Source organism: Malus domestica, chromosome 11, assembly GCF_042453785.1.
Source record: "Malus domestica chromosome 11, GDT2T_hap1".
Taxonomy (NCBI): Eukaryota; Viridiplantae; Streptophyta; class Magnoliopsida; order Rosales; family Rosaceae; genus Malus; species Malus domestica.
Window position 1 is genome coordinate 20,649,484 of NC_091671.1, and position 18,593 is coordinate 20,668,076.

The following is an 18,593-nucleotide window of genomic DNA, read 5'->3' on the forward strand; positions in this document are numbered from 1 at the left end:
TGCCATTTCTTACTAGCTACTTGTGCTGGGAATTCTTTAGATGTGTACTTTCTTGTGTTTTGGCTGGCTGAAAAGGGGTGATGGTGGAGATCTGGTAGCATATAAATATAAGAAATGATTAAAACTACTTACATCCCTCCAGTAGAACTCTGAAAACCACTCGTAGAATTCTCTGGAAATTTTAAGTTTGTTTGAATGTATTTTTCATAGATTGATTGAATGTACAAGAGGGGATATATAATGAGGTAGAAGGTTACAAGCAACCCTACCTTGGCAAATCCTACTAACTCGGTAAACCCTAAAGTTGTCACTCCTTAAATTAAGGGAGTGCAACAAGTAGCTAGCATACAACTATCAACAAGTCATCTAGATGTCAATCTTCCTCAAATTAAGGAATTAGACTTAATAGAGAATACCATGGAAAGAGGAAACATAAAATCTGGTAGCATCAGTCACCTCATATCGTCTAATATCCATATGCAGCATTAGTCATATGCAACATCAGTCACCCCATATGTATGCAACAGCAGTTATGCAGCATTAGTCACCCCATATGTATGTAGCATCAGTTATGCAGCATCAGTCATATGCAGCATCAGTCACCCCATATGTATGCAACATCAATTTTTCATTGTGATTCGGGGAAAAAAGAGCGTTTATATGACATGAAGAGGAAAGGTGGGAAAAAGGTGAATATGATAGTTTAAGATGATGGATTAAGAGCCACAGAGTGGACTCCATCTAGCATCTTACGATTACGCTCTTATTTAACTATACTCTAATGCACATTTATCTTTGTACATTTATGAAATTTTTATACTTTCATGATTTTCAGGATTGAAGGTGCTCAAGGTCAAGATTACTTAAGTACAAGACTAAAGCTCCAAGTTGGTATGTTGTCTTTAATGCTTGCAATTTACAATGACATATTATTAATGCTACCGCTAGCCAAATAATCATTGCATTTAAATAGTAATGATGAATACGAAGTATTGTGCATGTATATGCTGAAAGCACGGTGGTTTTTCTGTTAGATTATTGCAACTTTAGTATCTAGCATGGTGATTTTTTTATGATTTCTCTATTTTCTAGTACGTTTGTTTTAGCATCTAGTTGTTGTTGAGTTGGGATATGTGAATTTTTCAATTGAGCTTCTTGAAGTTTTTGGTTGTTATATTATACGTCTATTTTAACAACTTTACATATATATTCATATATATATTTTCTATTATGGCAACCTATTGAAATATGTCAGAGTATGCAGCTCAATACTAGGATTGAAGTGATCTGATTTCATGGATTGACAATGGATTCGTAGTCGGGATCGCCTTCGTTCCGAATATAGAAAAGGGATCAAGTCATTTATTGACATTGCTTGCCACCATGTGAACGAGAATAATCAAATACCATGTCCTTGTAGAGTTTGCCATAACACATTTTTTCACTTAGTTGAAGATGTTCATCTCCATTTGTTGAATTCTGGTATGGATATGAATTATGATAGATGGATCATGGGGAGCATATCCAACAAGTGCAGGGAGAATCTTCGGTATCTACGAACAATGAGCCAACCAGTAACTCTAATGTCAACATGTTTAATATGATTGAGGATGTCTTTGAAGGAATAGATGATGATGATGATGATGATGATGATGATGAAGATACAATGGGGAACCAAGATACCATGTGGGGTGGTGATATGACCAATGCGTGGACAGATGTTGATACTTATGAGATGTTACTTGGTGAAGCTCAAAAGGAACTATACCCTGGATGTAAGTAATATATAGTTTTGACATACGTCGTAGAGTTGATTCATACTAAAGTTGACAACCATATGACAAATAAGGCAATTGATAAGATGTTAGCAATGATGAAGAAGATGTGTCCCCAGCCTAACAATGTCCCTAACTCATTTCATGAGTGCAAGAAGATATTGACAAGTCTTGGATTGGGGTGTGAAAATATACATGCTTGCTACTATGATTGTGCACTATTTTATAAAGAACACAAAAAGAAAGAGAGATGTCCAGTTTGTAATGAGCCAAGGTATAAGGATAGTCATTATGAGCAGAGGAAGAAAGTTCCAAGAAAAATGTTGCGATACTTTCCACTTAAGCCAAAGCTATAGAGGTTGTTCATATCGAGACATACGAGCAAAGACATGAGGTGGCACAAGGAGAAAAGAATCAATGATGGGAACACAATGAGGCATCCAGCAGACTCGAATGCTTGGAAAGAATTTGACCAAATGTACCCTAATTTTGCTCGAGACCCACGAAATGTCCAATTGGGCCTTGTGAGTGATGGGTTTACTCCTTATTTAGATATAAGTAAGCCGTATAATATGTGGCTAGTTGTTGTATTTCCATATAATTTGCCCCCATGGAAATGCATGAATAAACCTTTTTCTATTCTGACCTTATTAATTCCTGGACCAAAAGCACCTGGAAATGAGATTGATGTTTATTTGCATCCATTGGTTGATGAGCTTAAGGAACTGTGGGAAAATGGTGTTCCAACCCATGATAAGATGACTAGGAGTATATTTAATTTGCGTGCAGCTGTTATGTGGACCATTAATGACTTCCCGGCTTATGAAAATTTATCAGGTTGGAGCACTCATGGCAAGTTGGCATGTCCAGTGTGCAATGAGGATGGATCTTACACTAAGTTGAGAGACAAGTATTGTCACATTGGGCACCGTCGTTACTTACCTATGAATCACTCATGGCTAAAAAATTTTCAACTCTTTAATGGTCGCCGAGAGATGAGACATTAGGGCTGGGTTCGGTTCAAATCGATTCGATTTTTTGCCAAAACTGAAACCAAACCGAAATTTCGATTTGGCCTATTTTTTTTTTTTGGTTTTAGTTGGTTCGGTTTTTTTTTTTTTTTTTTTTTTTTTTCAAAAAAAATGAAAAAAAGATTGAAATATGAAATTTTAACATCTCCAACACAATCACACTCAAGTCTTCGACACTTAAAATAAACATAACGTCCAAACTTTAAAGTCCTCAAGCACACACCTTCTTTTCAAGCTCAAGCTAATTTAATTAAGATACAAAACATATAATAAGATTCAATTAGAGAACGACCCTAAATCACGATTCATAAAGCTTTCCCATACACCAATTACATAACATATAGCTGTAAAGAACAGAACATAACATCCAATGGGTCAGTGAATGGATAACATGTCAGAACGTGAGAACTTAGATTGTCTACAGAACAACTGATCTTTGCTGCAGCTTGGGTTATCTATTTATACAAAAGCTAGCCTTTATTTTAGTATGAAACAAAATTATAATAAGGAAGAAGAAACTATATATTTTCTATTGTAAATTCATATCTTATTAATGCAGATAAGGGTATGGTTTTTGTCAACTAACTCCAATGGAGATAAGGGTTTACTAAGCTTTCCGAAACTCGGTCGGTATGGTTCTGTGCAAACATCACCATTTTTGGTACCTTCCATCCTTTCCAAAACCAGCATATACAAAATCACTATTCTATAAAACACTCTCAGAAATGACTAGTTACAATTAATCATTTGAAATACATGTATTTAATAATTTCATTCCAATACACACAATTTTTGAAATCGAGTTGTGAATTGACAGGGACACCATAATCTGCAGGGCCTGCATCATAATTTGTGAATTTTTGTCTATCGATTTTATCACCATTGCTTTGATAATTCGGCTTCCATTAAACAACAGTGTTGTAACATATCAGTGAAAAAGAAATTTATTGAATTGGCTATCAAACTGATGGCTGAAGAAGAAGATAGTTCATATTTGTATGGGAACACAAAGTATCGAAGTCGAACCCAGTTTTCACCACAAGGGTATGTATGTTCAGACTTTAGATGCACAGCCAATGGTTACAAACCCTTAAATTAAAACCTCATATTTTTTCTAATTGGCAACCCCTTCCTCACCCATCAGATTCTTCCAATTGACAACAATAGTAAGCATTCTAATTGACAATAATAATGAGCATTACTATCAAAGGAAATCTGTAGAACATGAGAGACTGACTGACTAACCTTGCAAAGGCAGTCATGGGTCGAGAGACTCGAGATTGGAAACGACGAGAGAACTCAGAGCCAGAAGAGGTCGCGGGTCACGCCTTCACGGGTCACGAGGGTGAGAGATTGAGAGTGAGACAGCGACACTGACTGAGAGTGAGACGGGTAGCACGGTCGCAAGTCGCAGGTCGTAGGTCGTAAGGAAGAAGACAAAGATAGGTAGCAGGTGCGAGGAGCAGCGTAACGGCGGAGGCTGCGAATGGGAACTGGGAACTTGGGATTTGGGAAGGCTATGGGAAGGGAAGGGTTTCTGACTAGAGTACAGAGGGAAGGGAAGACCCAAAGGTGGCCAAGGGTAAAGGGGTAGGGTTTCAGACTGAAAGAATGACATCGTTTAATAATAAAGATATTAATTTATAATTAATTATAAAAACTTCGGTTCGGTTCGATTTCTGAACCCTAAAAACCAAACCAAACCAAAACAATTTCAGTTTGGTTCGGTTTTTTAGTTTCGGTTCGTTTTTTTTTCGGTTCCATTTTTTTCGGCTTTGGTTCGGTTTAGTTTTGGGTTTTTTGAACCCACCCCTATGAGACATCGTCCTAGAGAATTCTCAAGTGATGACATACTTGATCAACTTGATTCCCTTTTACCTCGTACACTTGGCAAGCATCATACTAATAAAGATAAGAAGAGGAAGCAGAATGTCGAAGAATTAAATTGGACAAGGAAGAGTATTTTTTTTCGAGTTGGAATATTGGTCCAAATTGAAGATTCGGCATAACCTTGATGTTATGCATATTGAGAAGAATATATTTGACTGTTTGATTGGGACATTGCTGAATACGGGGAAGTCGAAGGATACCCTTAAGGCACAGATGGATTTACAAGACATGAATATTAGAGAGAGTTTGCATTTGAAACTAAATGCATGTAACACATTGGATAAGGCTTTGGCTCAGTATGTATTTAAGCCATATGAGCGTAAAGATTTCTTGCATTGGTTGAAATCAATTAAATTTCCAGATGGTTATGCAACAAATATATCACATAAAGTGAATGTGGATGAAGGAAGTATATTTGGTTTGAAGAGCCATGATTGTCATGTGTTGATGCAATGTGTGCTTCCTGTGGGAATTCGAAAATATTTGGAAAAGCATATCTATGGTCCAATTGTTGAGTTTTCTAGTTTTTTTTTCAACAAATATGTGTAAAGACTTTGACTGTTACTGATCTTGACAAGTTGGAAGAAGACATTGTCCTCATATTGTGCAAACTAGAAAAAAATTTCCTGCGCATTCTTCGTTCCCATGGTTCACTTAGCAGTGCACTTACCACGCGAAGCAAAATTGGCAGGACCAGTCGGATATCAATGGATGTATCCTGTAGAAAGGTAAATGGCCATGATGTTTCTATTAGTTGCTTATTTTTTTTTTATTTCTACGTACTAACAATTGTTCATTTATCTAGATTGTTGGGTTCATACAAGAAATCTGTTCGTAACAAAGCTCGTCCTGAAGGCTCTATTGTGGAAGCACACTTGGCATACGAGTCTTCAACTTTTTGCTCAATGTATTTATGTGAAGTTAAGACTGAATTCTCCCGACTAGAAAGAAACGACAATGGTAGTAATCCCAATGTGCTCATTTCAGTGTTTGCTAAAAAAACATGTCCATTTGGTGCTCATGTAATGACAAGAAGATGGCAAAGTTGTACTCTTAGTGTAGGCACTGGTTGCATCTACACTACTTGTCATGTGGAACACCTGCGAGAGGACGAGCTAAGCTTCCAAATGATATGATATGGAATGGGAGACCAAAGAGTCATTGGGATTGGTTATGTGATAATGTTTACAATACTATACTCTTTTTGGTATGTATTCTATACAATCTTTTCTAGTATAAATCCAAGTTAGAAACCAATTCTTTCAACATGAAGACTTCTTGTCGTGGTCTACAAATTCAATTTTTATAATCAGAACCTTTAACCTTTTATGCTTCATTTTCATTTTGGTTGTCATCTGCTTAATTTTCCAATGTGAAATTGTGACTTGTTGTGATCGGATCTCTTTTTGGTCTTGAAAACTACGTCGTCCACGTAACATTCTATGTTTTTGTGTAGCATGTTGTTGAAGATCTTTTGCATTGCGCATTGATATGTAGCTGTAGCATTCTTCAAGCCAAATGGCATTACCTTGCAGTAATAGATACCTTTTGGAGTGCAGAAGGCTGTTAGTTCCTCATCTTTGAGAGCCATGCGGATTTGATTGTATCCATAAGAGCCGTCTATGAATGATAGTGCCTCGTGGCCAGTGGTCACATCCACCATGATTTTGATGATTGGTAAGGGAAAGTCATCATTCAGGCAAGCATCGTTGTGGTCTCGTAAGTCTATGTAAGCACTTATTTGTCCACATTTCTTAAGGACAATGACGATGTTGGATATCCACTTAGGGTATTGTATCTCTTGAATGAAGCATGCTTCGATTAGCTTGTCAATCTTGACCTCAATTTGTGGGATGAGACGATGCACGGTGATGGTAGGGTCAAGGCTGGGCATTTCCTTGTAAGTCCAAGGAAATACGTCTTTGTACTCCAATAGCAGTTGGTTGTACTCCTTAATCTCGTCCACACTTAGCAGTGCACTTACGAAGATAGGCTTCGACTCCTTATTTGTGCCTAAGTTGAGCTCCTTGAGATCATTTACCGTGGCTTACCCTCCATCCTTGAGTTGTGGTGGTGTAACAATGACGTCTTCCTTAGGGGTTTTGTTCTCTTTGTCTTTTTGGATCGTGATGTGGAAGATGTCTTGGACCTCTTCTTCAGTGCCATCCTCTTAGGCTTGTTAGCGTGAAGATTGGCCAGTGTGTACGATGATGCTCCTCTTTACCTTTAGTTGTCCTTTTATGTTGACTTCCAAGGTTGCTTGGCGCTTCATCCTTGAAGAAATCGAGCTTCGAATGTTGTCTTTTTCTTCTAAACCGTCAAGCTTTTTTTCCTTCGGTGTTGTCTTCCTCTTCTTAGAAGACTTCTTGGTTTCTTCAAGCTTTTTTCCAAGGTCGACCGTCACGGAGGAGAGATAGCCATGTTGCTTTGCTTCTTAGGTTTTGACAACCTTTCGAAAACATAACTTTAGGGTGTTAGTGTGTTAAGCTGTTTGAAGATGGAAGTTCGGTCTTGACTACCAATGCGATCAAGTGCCGAAATTCTAGGTTTTGAATGATTCAGCCTATCAAAGACTAACGTTCGAAGGGTAGGTGTAGACTCTTCTTGATCTTATTCAATGCTCATGCTGACGTGTTGAGCGCTAACATTTTTTGTTTTGCTTGAAATCTTCACTGGTGTATTTGGTGTGAAACCAAGTCCTGCTTTGTTGTTGTCAACTCCGTAACTATGCTCATTCAACTTCTTTTGAGTTTCGATGAGGTCCCGTTCTTTGTCGTTGATGATGCTTGCATTCTTCTTTCCAAGATTTGAAGAGGAGGTGAAATCGTACCCAGCCTTTGACATGAGTTTGTAGGCTTTTGGGTCGAAACCTTCTTCGATCTTCTTGGTTGGAAGAGAGCTTGGTTCTGCCTCCTTTGGCAGGGGTTTTACAAAACTTTGTGGTGGTTTTTAACTTTAGCGTTGCCTAACTGTGTCAGAGGTAAAACTACATTTGTCTTGAGTAGCTTTACATCGTCCTTGTGCAGCTGTGTGTTAGCTTTGCTTGTTCTAGTTTCGAATGAGGATTGCCTATTCTTTCTTTTCAACATTGGAATGTATCGGAAGACGGGTGTGTTTGGTCATTTGGAGGGCGTCACACTCCCTTTGATTGTTGTGGGCTTATCAGACTCATCGTCGTTTTTGCTTGAAGATGACACGATTTCCCTTCCTTGTTTCTTAGGCACGGCTTGCCGTTCTTGTTTCTTAGGTACGACTTTACCTGTGGATTTGATTTCTTTTGGAAGAGCTTTGGACACCATGTCTTCATCTATGTAGAACTTGGTGTCCGCGAAGTGTGATTTGGCCTCGGTGAATGGCTTGGTGTTGCCTTGTATCACCTTTATTAATTCTTGGTAGAACTTTAAGCATTGATGAAGGGTGGACGACACTACTCCATTCTCGTGGATCCAAGTTCTTCCTAAGAGCAAGATGTAGGAAGTTCTTGCATCAATCACGTGGAATAGCGTGCTTAATTTGAGTTCACTAATGGTTATCTTCACTCGGATCATGACCATCACTCTTTGTCATCCTTGGTTAAAACCTAAGATTAGGAGACGACTTCGAGATAGTTTATCCACCTTGATGCCGATTGAGGTCATTGTTGACTTTGGCATGATGTTTGTGGCCGACCTACCATCCACAAGCATGCAGTTGATTTTGTTCTCTCTCACGTACCCAGAGACAAAGAGATGACGGTTGTGAGAAGTAGCAAGTCTTCGTCAGTGAAGTTGATTGCGTCATGGGCAGCACAGCTAGTGGCATATTCATGTGGTCGAAGCTTCAAGCCTTTATTCTTGCTTACTAGCACCTCGTGGTCATCGGGACTCACCAAGACCACTATTAGTGGTGCTTTCTCCCTGTTCCACCTTTGGCTATGTGGCTTGTGGTCTTGGCTTCCTTGTCTTTTTATAGGTCACCAGTGTCCACCCTTCATCATCATCGGTAAGTGCATTTTGGTCGCTTGCCCCCAGCGATGGTTGTGCTGAAGGTGCCATGTAGCCTGAGCATGGACGAGAATGGTCAGGCGTCACTTGGAGAGGCACGAGATCGAAGGTTCCAAACGAAATCGTAGTAGTATGTATGGCCGCCGTGTCTTCAAGGTCAAGCTTGATCTGCCCTTGTTATGCTAGCTTCATGATGAACTCTTTGAAGACGAAGCACTTACCGACAAGATGACTTATGATACGATGGTATTTGCAGTACCTGGGATCGTTAACTCGATTCATCTATTCGAGGCGCTTGCATTTAGGTAACTCAATCACCTTCTTTTTTAGCAAGTCATCTAGTATTCCAACCACGTCAGAGTCAAGAAAAGGGTATGTCTTTTGCTCTAGTTCCCTCAAGGTGTTTTTGTACCTATCTTGGGTGAGAGAAGGCTCACCTTTCTTCATCTCTTTCATTTTGTTTTTGAAGGAGATCTCGACGGGTACGGAGGAGGTCTTGATGAGGGTAGTATAGACGGCAAAAGCTTCATTGGCGGGCTTTTTTCCAGTCTTGTCTACCTTTAGGGCGAACACCTTATCCTTTTTGAAGTCGGTGATCGGCTCATTCTTTCCATGATTGGCAATACTCAGCTCCATATCATGGGATTGAGTTGCCAATTCTTCAAATGTTCTCGGTTTTATGACTAGGAGGATGTAATGTAACCCTCAGTGCATACCTTGAACACATATCTCAATGGCGGTGATTTCAGAAAGCTGATCTTTGCAATCTAGACTTAATGAACGCCACCTATTGATGTAATTGACGACAGTTTCATCTTTCCACTGTTTCATACTCGTTAGCTCCAGCATGCTTACGGTGCAACGAGTGCTGTAGAAGCAGTTGAGGAATTCTTTTTCAAGATGGTCCCAACTGTAGATAGACTCGGGCTCAAGGTCGGTGTACCAGTCAAAGGCATTTCCTTTTAGCGAGCGCACGAACTGCTTAATGAGGTAGTCTTCCTCCGTCCCAACATTATTGCAGGTTGTTGAGTTCATAAAGTTATATTTATATGCCCTCTTTCACTTAGGTTTTTGACTTAAAATATCTATGCATCACAAGATATTTTGTTGTTTGTCAATTATTTCAGGATGAAAGTAAGGGCGTGAAGAAATCATTTTATTTTGAATATTATAACAAGTGGCCCAAGATCCGCCCGAAGAGGCCCTTGTAGAACAGCTAACTTGTGAGCTTTGTCCCGAAGTGCTCAGAATAAATTAGAAAATGGGCCAGATGGTTGGAAAGCCCTGGAAGTCTTCTTTCTAATGGTCTTTACAACTTGTGATTTGGAGGTTTCGACAAGAAGTTATGACAAAATAAAGAAGAGCTGTTCAGTTACAAATTCTGATAATAGCTAGTTTTCAGTTATTCCTATACTAAAAGCTGGTTTGTATGAGCTATAAATGAGAGTCAATTCAAGGATGTATATGTGTCAGATGTTAGACAAGTCCTAAGCCTTTTAATAGGAGACAAATACTCAATAGAATGAGGAGAATCTGGAGAGAAAGTATGAGTCTTCGGCTTTGAGCAGTTTCTAGGTTCTAGCTTTCCTGACTTTTTATGTAATATTGTTTTAGGGCTGCTTTGAAGCCCTAGACACGATTGAATTAATGTTATGATGCAGTTTTAGTTTATCAATTTCATTTGCAAGCTAGAATCAGTTTTCTATTTCAATCATTTCAAGCACATATTTTCAAGCTTAGCTACCTTGTTTATGTTTGCTTTCTATTGAGAATGATAAGGATGACTACCATATCTTCTTTCATTCATTAGCAACATGTTGTTAGGTTCAGAACTAATCATGTAAAAATATTCCATGAAGTTCTAGGATAAATGCCATGTTCTAGGGTTCATGTGATGTTCATAATCCTCTTTGTTCTTAATGAGTTTCTAGGTGCTAAACCTGAGTATATGCCATGCTAGGTTGCACCTACAAATATAAGTTTTATGTATATGCCATGCATCTAACATGGAAAGAAAGTGAGGATTCATACAATCTAGTTATATGCCATGCTAGATATATGAACATCTTAGTTGTGCATTTGAAAGGGATAAGTTAAAAGATCATATCACTGATTTAGGAATGTTTAGGGGAAGGCCTTTGTTTATTTGAAGTTAGATTTATGTCCTAAAAACGTTTCTAACATATTCCATGTCTTAGGTTTGTTTTTAGATAGTTCTAATTTTTCCCTCTTCTTTCTGTCTTTATTTCTTTTCCAAAATTACTCAAACCCCCCATTTTAAGTCATATGAGTCTTTAACTAATGCTAATTTGTAAGAGTCAAAGGTTTTATTAAGTTGGTTCTCGGTCTCTGTGGTTCGACACCCTTACTTGTGCCGCTATACTATCCTTAAATTTGCACTCGAAAGGAACTTCAACAAAATGGCGCTGTTGCCAGGGACTACGGTTAAACAACTTTGTAATTCCTTTTAGTTTTGCTTACTATTTTGTTTCTAGTTGTATGTCTTTCAATCCATTCAAGCAGCCCATTGATTTAGAGCAGCTACAAAGTGTGTGGTATTGAATTTTTAGTCTTTTTGAGTCATGATTAGAGCTATTTGCAATTAAATAATGGGAATGTACATGTTTAACTTAGTCTTGCAATCATAACTTTGGCTATGCTTTGAAAGTTGTTGTATCTGCTATATAATACCACTGCTCTCAGTTTTAAGAATACTTGTGAAAAGTTACTAGTTTAAGCCTTAGAAGAAGGATAGTGGAAACTGCCTTTTATGAAATTTTGTGCCTATTTGCTTCTTTTAGAGGGATTAAACTGTTTCTACTCCTCCTATCTTTTTTTTTCAAATTCATTTGGAATGATCTCATTATTCATTTTTTATTGAATACTAAGAGTTGCTCTCTTTTGTGGATACTTGTGCTTATTATCAACCATGGATGAACTCATTGAGACGATGTTAGGCTGTGCACGTTTTAACTAGTAAATGACCTAATTCCCTACCTTTGTTGTGTGACACATTACCCATTTTGAAGCCAAACACAGCCATATCTTTCATCACCCACACTAAAATTTAACCATTTTCCCCCATAATAGCCATTCCCTATAGCTTGGGGAATACCAAAGTGATGAAGACAAATATAATGCTCGAGCTTTAAGCTAAGAAAGTGGCGTGTACCGATGTAACATGGGCTGAAATTGCAAAAAAAGAAAAAAAAAGAAAAGAAGATGAAGATGCAATTTCTAAATCCATGGGTCCTGGACGCCAAGGACAAGTAAAGAAGATCAATTCAAAAGGAGAGCATGCTGGTTTTGCAAGGAAGACACTTTGGTATATCTCAAGTTCTAGTATTCCTTATCCATCCTTTCATAGCCTCTTCCATAAAAACCTTACATTACAACCTTATGAAAGACCTAGCTGATCTTTAAGGATGTATTAATGGGTTTAGTAAGTATGTGTGTTATCCTATTCTTAGTATTCGATTCCTTTCATGAGATCTATCCATAAAGTTCTTTTGTTTCTAATTGAATTATGTGTGAGAATATCTTGCTTTCCATTACATAACCTCACTCACATATACTTGTTGACATCAAGCCCTCAGAATCAAGTGAAAGAGTGAATCAGTGAGATTAGAGTTAAGACGAATCTTATCTTCCTTGCTTGAGCTTGTAACTTAGTAACAAGTTAAATTTGGGCTAGAGCACCTTACTAACATGCAAATTTGATTGCTGGAAAGGTAAAGTCAAAGTTAGGAATGTACAACATAGTTGAGATTTGATTCTTATTATCTAGTTTCAAAAGTGCTCTAATCATTGTTTTGTAGGTTGTTTCAGACGTTTATGGGTACCGTCACTATTAAACCCTTAGGAGACACAACTCCTCCTACTAGGGATGCCTAGAGGTTTAAAGGCTTGATGCATAAGCTGAATGCATTCGTCTCACCAATGGAATTGGTCTTAGATTAACTTACGTTCGTCTTTTATGTTGTTTTTGTTTGTTTTAGTTTTGGTTTGCTTGAGGACGAGCAAAATCTAAGTTTGGGGGTATTTATTGAGTGCATAAAGTTATATTTATATGCCCTCTTTCACTTAGATTTTTGACTTAAAATCTCCATGCATCACAAGGTATTTTTTTTGTTTGTCAATTATTTCAGAATGCTTGAAGAAATCATTTTATTTTGAATATTGTAACAAGTGGCCTAAGATCCGCCATAAAATGCCCTTGCAGAACAACCAACTTGCGAGCTTTGCCTTGAAGTACTCAGAATAAATTAGAAAATGGGCCATATAGGGTTGGAAAGCCATGGAAGGCTTCTGTCTGATGGTCTTTACAACTTGTGATTTGGAGGTTTCGACAAGAAGTTATGACATAATAAAGAGGAGCTGTTCAGTTACAAATTCTAATAACAGCTAGTTTTCAGTTACTCCTATACTAAAAGCTGGTTGTTATGAGCTATAAATAAGAGTCAATTCAAGGATGTAAATGTGTCAGATGTTAGATAAGTCCTAAGCCTTTTAATAGGAGACAAATACTCAACAGAAGGAGGAGAATCTGGAGAGAGAGTAGGAGGCTTCAGCCCTGAGCAGTTTCTAGGTTTTAACTTTCCTGACTTTTTATGTATTTTGCTTTTATGGATACTTAGGGCTGCTTTGAAGCCCTAGACACGATTGAATTAATGTTATGATGCAGTTTTAGTTTATCAATTTCATTTGCAAGCTAGAATCAGTTTTCTGTTTCAATCATTTCAAGCACATATTTTCAAGCTTAGCTACCTTGTTTATGTTTGCTTTCTGTTGAGAATGATAAGGAAGACTGCCATATCTTCTTTCATTCATTAGCAACATGTTGTTAGGTTCAGAACTAATCATGTAAAAATATTCCATGAAGTTCTAGGATAAATGCCATGTTCTCGGGTTCATGTGATGTTCAAAATCCTCTTTGTTCTTAATGAGTTTCTAGGTGCTAAACCTGAGTATATGCCATGCTAGGTTGCATCTATAAATATAAGTTTTATGTATATGCCATGCATCTAACATGCAAAGAAAGTGAGGATTCATACAATCTAGTTATATGCCATGCTAGATATGTGAACATCTTAGTTGTGCATTTGAAAGGGATAAGTTAAAAGATCATATCACTGATGCAGGAATGTTTAGGGGAAGGCCTTTGTTTATTTGAAATTAGATTTATGTCCTAAAAATGTTTCTAACCTATTCCATGTCTTAGGTTTGTTTTAAATAGTTCTAATTTTTCCCTCTTCTTTCTGTCTTTATTTCTTTTCCAAAATTACTCAAACCCCCCATTTTAAGTCATAGGACTCTTTAATTAATGCTAATTTGTAAGAGTAAAAGATTTTATTAAGTTGTTTCTCAGTCTCTGTGGTTCAACACCCTTACTTTTGCTGCTATACTATCCTTATATTTGCACTCGAAAAGAACTTCAACACAGGTTTCAATGAAATGGGCAATATGTTGTTTAGGATTGCCCTTTCCATCGAATTGCATAAATTTGGGTGGTTGATAACCCTTTGGCATCCTCAAGGAGTCAATCTTCTTGGAGTATGGCCTTGAGTATAGCACCGAATCATGCAAGCTTCCTTCATATTGTGCCTTGATCATGCTTGTAATCATCTCTTGTAGCTGTTGGACAGAGAGAGATCCCATGAACCTCGCAGCTCCGTCCACCTTTAGCTTTTCCTCAGCTTTGTCCAACAGAGGCTCCTCTTTTTCGTCAGTTTCCTCCTTTAGTGGATCAACCTTCGGGTCAGCTTTCTTGTTGTGCTGCGCCTCCAGACGGTTGACGAGTGTAGCAATTTGCAAATTATTTTCCTTCACGATCCTTATCAGCCTTTCAATTGCTTTGCTCATTTGTGCCATCAGCTCTTCGAGAAATCGCATTAGTAGTCATGACTTGCATGGTTATGGGATACGAGCTGCTGCTTGAGTCGGCATTGGAAGTCAATGACTCAGAGCACCTTCTTAGGCTTTCTTCCCTTGGCGCTCTTAACGAGGCCAGGGTGATTATGGGTTCTTGTTTTGGGTGCTCTTGCTCACTCGGCATAGTGGAAGGCACGGCAGAGAGAGCTTTTGCCTTGCTTTGGGCTGTGATGCCAAAAGTGCCACCACTTGGGCAAAGATGTTCTTATTCTTCGCGTTGGTTGCGGTAATATCTTGATCCTTTCTTGACGCCATGTGTGTTTCTTATGGATTTGAAGACAAAGATGAGAGGTAGAGAAGTCCCACTGCGCGTCCCAAATTTGTAAACATCAAAATTTTGTAACGAATGAAACGAGAACACGTGTACAAGTAGTAGATTTGTATTGATGAATTTGTAGGGTTACAATCTCTTTTTACAACTTTCCTCTGATTCAGTCTTCAAATTTGATGTAGATGCGTAGGTTGTTGATCCAAGGGTCGCGATGACTTGATCTCAGATGAACGATTGAACAATTGCTTCAAATTTCGAGCTCGAAACAGCGCTTGGATGGTTTTCACCTCAAAGCTGCGGCAAAGGTAGTGTTGATGTAGGATTTTGTTGATTCAAGGGTCTTGGCGACTTGATCTTGAATCGAATGTTGTTACAAGTTTTAATCTTGCAACAAAGTCTTCAAGGAATCGGCACAAGTGCTTGTTGATTCTTCAAGGGAATGTTTCAGCTTTGGTCGAAAGAAAGCTTCGGCTTTGGTTGTACGTTCTTCGAAGAGAGTTTTGACGCGTATTTGTCTTCAAAGATTTGGCAGAGGTTCTCCTTTTGTGAGAATTTTAGCTCTTGAATGTAGAAATTGTTAACCTTTTGTTTGTCTTGGGACCTTGTATTTATAGACTTCCAAAGCCATGCCTTTGGATGGATTTGGCCTTGATTTGTGTCTTGTTCGTCTGGCATGTTTTGTGTCTTAATTTTAGCCACTTTCCCTTGCTTGGTCGAAATCTATAGGGTTTGTTGCCTATTTTGTGAGCAATCTTCAATTCTTACTTGTTTTGTGAAGATGTTTTAGCTGTCTTTCCGGTTTTGGGAGCAATTTTGACCCCTTGCCGATTTTTAAGGGATATTTCCCCATTTTTGCCCAATTTTGGGGAAGTTTTGAGCTTCCATTGCTTGATTTGTGCCACATGTCATTGATGACTTGTCCATTTATGAGAGTCATATGCCACGTGGAGCTTTATGATGTATCATTGTATGTAACGAAATTTACATGTCTATAGTGACACAGAATTTCTCAAGGCATTCTCTTTGTCTTTCTTCTCTAGTCTGCCATCTCTCTGTTCTCTCTCAAGAGTTAGTTTTATAATACATTATCAGCATAAATAGCTTTCAACATTGTGTATAGAGTAAAAAAAAGAAAGAAAAAGATTCGAAAATCTTAGCTTACGGAAGAGTCATGGCCAGAAGCCATCCGAGCCAAGCCGAGCCGCACCATTCTAAAACCCCTAGACCAAGTTTTGTACAACATGTCGCTTGACATGTCTTCTTCCTCCATGACGAACAACACGTCTTTTTTGATGTGATCTAAACCTGGTTGTCACCTCCCCTCTTCCTCACCTGAAAACGAGCAACTAGAGGCCACGATCTCTATAAATATGATTCCTAAAGTCATCATTTTAAAGATGGTGGTCATCTCCAATGACCTGAAACTAAAGAAACTTCTCCGAGTTTGAATCCCCATGCCTATATACCTCTATCACCACAATCGATATCGACCGGTACAGCCTTAGCATAATATCTATGATGGGCCGACCTTAGCAGACCACAACAACTACATGGTTACCAACTTTGAAATTCCGCTTCAATGATGAACTTGGGTTTCCTTAAAAACCTTGCTTGGCTCCTCTTCTAGAACCACCTTATCGACAGCAATCAAGGATGGTAGATAATGACCTTGAGCTCTAAATTAGATCCTTAAACCCTAGACATAGCTTGCAATGGCAGGTCTATATTTATTCGACGCGAGAGAGTACATGCCCAACTTTGGATGAGGTCTACCAAATAGACTTCGCCAATCTTCAGCTAATGCTTAAGCAACAAACCTGAGGCCTCTAAAGTGGATCAGCTCGTGGATTCTGTTTAGGACCTGAGCCCAATTTTGGCCTATTTCCCTGTGATGCCTAAGGGCCATGGCCTGCAGCCACTTTAGGTCTTCAGTCCAGCTGCATCATCAGCCTTTGCTGCTTAGGTTTTTTAGAATTGGGCCATTACCCCATACCCTCGCGTCCTTCATGGGCCTACAGGCCAACCTATTAAGCTTGAGCTCAAACATACCCAATGATGAGTCTGAAAGATCTCCCCCCTCTACCACATACACATAATTCCAAAAATTATCCACATTAAATTAATGAAATAAGCGAGAGATTCTATCTTGCAGTGTTATTGTTTATATTTTCATTTGAATTGCATATATGTAATTGTACTCTTGTATTGCTATTGAGAATGCAGGTACTATGAACTTGACATTCATACTAATCTCGAGCCCGAAGTTTCGAGATGCCATAGAAACCTAAAGTTTCATAAAATGCACCATGTATGTAGAGAACAAGATTCTCAAGGATTAATCTAATTAAACCAAACCATGTCTTAGAACCCATATGTTCTAACCTTAATGCATGGAGGTTTTATTTCCCATAGCACCAACTGCAATCTTGTTCCCTCCATTTAGTGGATTGTGGAATCGTAACAAGTTTGAATTCACTAAAATGGAAGTTTCTGGCAGAAACTGCTTAATGTGGGTATGAGTTGTAAAGCTCCACTTGATTACAAAGAAGCTGAGAAACCATAGAAGCCAATTATGTTGCGGAAGAGTTGAATAAGCCTCTGTCATGATCTTCATTTGAAGATTTATGCTTGAAGCATAACAAATGGAAGTACCTCGGTAAAGAGGATTTCTTGACTCTTTAACTCGCTCTACGGACCTTTCAATCATGAAAGACGACTTGCTCAAAGCAAGATATATCTTGCCTAAAGCAAGACATGATTGAAAATTCATGAATAGGTACTATTATGAAGTTTATAAAATCCTATTGAATTTTAACTGGAAAAGATTTTTCTTGTCTTTCCATGTCTCTTAACATCACTCATGAAACAACAATGTAGAAAGGGAAGTTTATCAAATCCTCGGATCAGATTACTACTTTGTTGCTCATTAAAAATCTTAACACTTCTCCTGATGACGATTCATCAGGAGTGCTCCCCACTGGCATAGGGGCTGCAACATGGTACGACACCCAAGCCTGCGAATAGTGGTAGAATCGGGGCCTACCAAGAGGTGGCATCACGACCAAAAGCTTGATCCCTTGGTACCTTAGACTCAAAACTTTAAGAATAAGGGATAATACTCCCAAACCTTAACTATGTAGAATCTACTTCCACTTTGATGGAAGAGATCATTGGTTATGCACATATCTATGCTCATACCAATGTTGTTAAAGAGTATTTTTCCTAGAGTCAACTTGGGAGACTAATTTTACTCCACCTAACACATTTGGAAGATCAGAATTTTGACATAGAATGGCCATGTTGGCCGAATTCCCCTAGAAAAATCTAGTTTACTTTGCAAACAATGTTTTGTGTTATCGAATTTAAGTTTGGTGATTGTTTTAGTTAGGGACAATGATATAGATATCATTCTCGAATATGAGTTGATTGAATCATATTTCATGTATTCATGTGACCCAATTCAATTAACATGTGATTAGGTATAAAAGTGGAAAAGTTAACTGTTTGGATGAATGTGCTACTAAGCACACTAACTTCATACCTAAACCATCCTTTTGACAATGAATTCAGGTCTACTCAACTTGATTAAGGGCCTTGAATCGCTCCTCGTTGTATGAATGATATTGATTACCATTAAAGAGGCCTTATATTTTTTCCATTTCAGAAGAAAATTGTTTAGTTTTAAGGATATTTGAGAGAACAATGAGCATGG

General features: G+C 38.3%; 1 long non-coding RNA gene across 1 annotated transcript; it reads right to left on the bottom strand.

Moving 5' to 3' along the window:
• Positions 1-3,419: 3,419 nt before the first annotated feature.
• Positions 3,420-4,188, bottom strand: LOC139189264 (uncharacterized). The gene is made up of 2 exons (XR_011572969.1): positions 4,052-4,188; positions 3,420-3,644 (listed from the first exon to the last, which is right to left on the bottom strand). It is a non-coding gene; the product is annotated as an uncharacterized lncRNA (long non-coding RNA).
• Positions 4,189-18,593: the final 14,405 nt, after the last annotated feature.